Here is a 4,953-nt window from a genome sequence, read left to right as displayed (position 1 = left end):
ATTGCTTGAGTCGGCCGCCCGGGAGGACCCGGGGCTGGCCTCGGAGCTTGTCGCCCCCGGCGCGCCGCCCCCCGTCCCGGCGGAGAGACGCGCCCGGACCCCCGTCGCGGTCGGCAGGTGAAGGATCACCGGCAGCCGCGCGGGGAGGCCGAGACGCGCCCTCGCGGGGCGGGGAGACGGCAGACGCCGGGGGCGGTCTGCATTTGGGAGGACGAAGGCGCGCGGGGCGCCTGCGAGCCTCCAGCCGCGGTCCCGCCGCCGTGGCGGCGGGTCCGATCGATGGGAAAGCGACCCTCAGACAGGCGTGGCCCCGGGAGGAACCCGGGGCCGCAATGTGCGTTCGAAGTGTCGATGATCAATGTGTCCTGCAATTCACATTAGTTCTCGCAGCTAGCTGCGTTCTTCATCGACGCACGAGCCGAGTGATCCACCGCTAAGAGTTGTCTCAGAGTTTTCGACTTGCGTCGGGTCCGTTTGCCAACATGGGTTTGAAGGGAACAAAAGGGTGTGGACCCCGGGCGGGCGCCCGGAGCGACCCGCCGTGGCGGGGGAGCTCCGGGTCTTTGAACCCACGGCCCGTCCCCCGCCCTAGCGGGCGGGGGGCGCACCTAAGGGTACCCGCCGGGGGCGGCGGGGGCGCGCGAGGTCCGGACGGGACGCGGCGTCGGCCGATCGTCCCGCGCCGGGCTCGCCCGCCCCGCGCCGAGGTACAGGTCCCGAGGGCCGGACGGGGGTCTCCCCCGCCCGGCGCCTTTCGCGCTCTCTCGCGCTCGACCCGGTGCTCCCCGCGGCTCTGCGGACCGCGGGGCCGGACCGGACGGCCTTGTGACGGGCCTGGGTGGGGGGCCCGGGGGCCCCCTGGGAGACGGGACGGGGGCCGTGGTCCCCGCCGCCGCTCTGGGTTCGGGCGCGCGCCCGGCCAACGACAATGATCCTTCCGCAGGTTCACCTACGGAAACCTTGTTACGACTTTTACTTCCTCTAGATAGTCAAGTTCGATCGTCTTCTCGGCGCTCAGCCAGGGCCCCGCGAGGAGCCCCGGCGAGGCCGATCCGAGGACCTCGCTAAACCATCCGATCGGTAGTAGCGACGGGCGGTGTGTACAAAGGGCAGGGACTTAATCGACGCGGGCTCGTGACCCGCGCCTACTGGAATTCCTCGTTCGTGGGAAACAGTTGCAATCCCCGGTCCCCGATCACGAGCGGGGTTCAGCGGGTTACCCGCGCCTCTCGGCGCACGGGTAGGCACACGCTGATCCGCCCATTGTGGCGCGCGTGCAGCCCCGGACATCTAAGGGCATCACAGACCTGTTATCGCTCCGTCTCGCGTGGCTGAACGCCACTTGTCCCTCTAAGAAGTTGGACGCCGACCGCGCGGGCCGCGTAACTATTTAGGCAGAGGGAATCTCGTTCGTTATCGGAATCAACCAGACAAATCGCTCCACCAACTAAGAACGGCCATGCACCACCACCCCACGGTATCGAGAAAGAGCTATCGATCTGTCAATCCTTTCCGTGTCCCGGGCCGGGTGAGGTTCCCCGTGTTGAGTCAAATTAGAGCCGCAGGCTCCACTCCTGGTGGTGCCCTTCCGTCAATTCCTTTAAGTTTCAGCTTTGCAACCATACTCCCCCCGGAACCCAAAGACTCGTGTTTCCCCACGCTGCCCGGCGGGTCATGGGGAATAACGCCGCCGGATCGCGGGTCGGCATCGTTTACGGTCGGAACTACGACGGTATCTGATCGTCTTCGAACCTCCGACTTTCGTTCTTGATTAATGAAAACGTTCTTGGCAAATGCTTTCGCTCTCGTCCGTCTTGCGCCGGTCCAAGAATTTCACCTCTAGCGGCGCAATACGAATGCCCCCGGCCGTCCCTCTCAATCATGGCCCTGGTTCGTGAAACCCACAAAATAGAACCGGAGTCCTATTCCATTATTCCTAGCTGGGGTATTCGGGCGGGCGCTCGGCCTGCTTTGAACACTCTAATTTTTTCAAAGTAAACGCTTCGGACCCGCGACGGACACCCAACCAAGGGCATCCGGGGGGCGCCGAGAGGCAGGGCTCGGGACGGGCGGCAGCTCGCCTTGCGGCGGTCCGCCGGCCCGCGCCCGAGGTCCAACTACGAGCTTTTTAACTGCAGCAACTTTAATATACGCTATTGGAGCTGGAATTACCGCGGCTGCTGGCACCAGACTTGCCCTCCAATGGGTCCTCGCCCATGGGTTTAGGATACGCTCATTCCGATCGCAGGGCCTCGAAAGAGACCTGCGTCGTTATTTTTCGTCACTACCTCACCGAGTCGGGAGTGGGTAATTTGCGCGCCTGCTGCCTTCCTTGGATGTGGTAGCCGTTTCTCAGGCTCCCTCTCCGGAATCGAACCCCCGATTCCCCGTCACCTGTGGTCACCATGGTAGGGCGCCTAGAGTACCATCGAAAGTTGATAGGTCAGACATTCGAATGAGTCGTCGCCGCCGCGAGGGCGCGCGATCGGCCCGAGGTTATCTTGAGTCACCAAAGAGACCGGGCCACCGCCCGAGGACGGCAGACCCGGTTGGGTTTTGGGGCTGATAAATGCACGTATCCCCTGGGCCCCCCGCGAGGAGGCCCGGGGTCAACGCTCGTTTGCATGTATTAGCTCTGGAATTACCAACAGTTATCCAAGTAACTGGGAGCGATCAAGGAACCATAACTGATTTAATGGAGCCATTCGCAGTTTCACTGTACCGGCCCGTGTGCACTTAGACCTGCATGGCTTAATCTTTGAGACAAGCATATGTTACTGGCAGGATCAACCAGGTAGCCTCCGGGAGGCCCGCGTTGACGCGGGCTTCCTCGTGCGCGGGTCCTCGCGCCCCCCGACGAGCGGGGGTGAGCGGGGCCGCTAGTAGGCGCGTGCGGCGGGCGCTCTCCTTCGGCAAGGAGGGTGGCCCGGTGGGGGCCGTAACGCAGAAAGGTGTTCGCGGGGCCGGGGTCAGACGAAAGCGCCGAGGTGGGTCTCCCCCCTCAGGCCGCCGCCCGCCGCACGGCCGCCGGTGGCGGACGCTCTGTGATGACCGGTCGTCTGAGTCTCCCAGGGAGGGGTTTCGGGCGAGCCCCGCGGGGCTCCCCTGGAGGCCGAAGCGCTGATCGGGGAGAACCGACTGCCCATGACGGTCGCGAGGACCGGGCAGGGGCCTGCCCCTGGCGCTCGTGGTTTTTCCCAATCTACCAGTGTGCCTGGGTCCGAAGACCTTGTTTAACCCCGGCCGTTGACACCGTGGACTTTCGGGTGGCTAGGGGGCCCTCCGGTGGAGGCCCTTCAAGTCCGTGTTCTTATAGGTCTGAAAGCCACCAGTCCGTGGGACTTATGGCAGTTCAGACACGTTCGTCGGATTCTCACGGCGGAGCGAGGTCCGCCCGCGAGTCCGTACAGGTTGCCACCTGACAGCTGCAAACGAACCAAGCGCAGCTGATTTTTCAGTGGCTCCGGAGAGCCTCCTAGTCCTGTTCTTATAGGTCTGAAAGCCACCAGTCTGTAGGGACTTATGGCCGTTCAGACACGGTTCTTTGGGACGCCATCGGGGGTGCTCATCAGCGCCCAGTCCGCTCAGGTGACCACCTGCCGGCTGGTTTGGGCCAAGCGCAGCTGATTTTTTAGGAGGCTCCGGAGAGCCTCCCAGTCCGTGTTCTTATAGGTCTGGAAAGCCACCAGTCTGTAGGACTTATGGCCGTTCAGACACGGTTCTTTGGGACGCCATCGGGGGTGCTCATCAGCGCCCAGTCCGCTCAGGTGACCACCTGTCGGCTGGTTTGGGCCAAGCGCAGCTGATTTTTAGGAGGCTCCGGAGAGCCTCCAAGTCCGTGTTCTTATAGGTCTGAAAGCCACCAGTCTATAGGACTTATGGCCGTTCAGACACGGTTCTTTGGGACGCCATCGGGGGTGCTCATCAGCGCCCAGTCCGCTCAGGTGACCACCTGCCGGCTGGTTTGGGCCAAGCGCAGCTGATTTTTCAGTGGCTCCGGAGGAGCCTCCTAGTCCGTGTTCTTATAGGTCTGAAAGCCACCAGTCTATAGGACTTATGGCCGTTCGGACACGGTTCTCTGGGACGCCATCGGGGGTACTCATCAGCGCCCAGTCCGCTCAGGTGACCACCTGTCGGCTGGTTTGGGCCAAGCGCAGCTGATTTTTCAGTGGCTCCGGAGAGCCTCCTAGTCCGTGTTCTTATAGGTCTGAAAGGCCACCAGTCTATAGGACTTATGGCCGTTCAGACACGGTTCTTTGGGACGCCATCGGGGGTGCTCATCAGCGCCCAGTCCGCTCAGGTGACCACCTGCCGGCTGGTTTGGGCCAAGCGCAGCTGATTTTTCAGTGGCTCCGGAGAGCCTCCTAGTCCGTGTTCTTATAGGTCTGAAAGCCACCAGTCTATAGGACTTATGGCCGTTCGGACACGGTTCTTTGGGACGCCATCGGGGGTACTCATCAGCGCCCAGTCCCGCTCAGGTGACCACCTGTCGGCTGTTTGGGCCAAGCGCAGCTGATTTTTCAGTGGCTCCGGAGAGCCTCCTAGTCCGTGTTCTTATAGGTCTGAAAGCCACCAGTCTATAGGACTTATGGCCGTTCAGACACGGTTCTTTGGGATGCCATCGGGGGTGCTCATCAGCGCCCAGTCCGCTCAGGTGACCACCTGCGGCTGGTTTGGGCCAAGCGCAGCCTGATTTTTCAGTGGCTCCGGAGAGCCTCCTAGTCCGTGTTCTTATAGGTCTGAAAGCCACCAGTCTATAGGACTTATGGCCGTTCAGACACGGTTCTTTGGGACGCCATCGGGGGTGCTCATCAGCGCCCAGTCCGCTCAGGTGACCACCTGCCGGCTGGTTTGGGCCAAGCGCAGCTGATTTTTCAGTGGCTCCGGAGAGCTCCTAGTCCGTGTTCTTATAGGTCTGAAAGCCACCAGTCTATAGGACTTATGGCCGTTCGG

General features: G+C 62.4%; 1 non-coding gene across 1 annotated transcript; it reads right to left on the bottom strand.

Moving 5' to 3' along the window:
- Positions 1–288: 288 nt before the first annotated feature.
- Positions 289–442, bottom strand: LOC130417036 (5.8S ribosomal RNA). The gene has a single exon (XR_008906112.1). It is a non-coding gene; the product is annotated as a 5.8S ribosomal RNA (ribosomal RNA).
- Between the last annotated feature and the right edge of the window lie 4,511 nt (positions 443–4,953).

The sequence above is a fragment of the Triplophysa dalaica genome, unplaced genomic scaffold, assembly GCF_015846415.1.
Source record: "Triplophysa dalaica isolate WHDGS20190420 unplaced genomic scaffold, ASM1584641v1 Contig10, whole genome shotgun sequence".
NCBI classification, from domain to species: domain Eukaryota; kingdom Metazoa; phylum Chordata; class Actinopteri; order Cypriniformes; family Nemacheilidae; genus Triplophysa; species Triplophysa dalaica.
The sequence above is the reverse complement of the archived record's forward strand: the minus strand, read 5'-3'. Positions and strand labels throughout refer to the sequence as shown.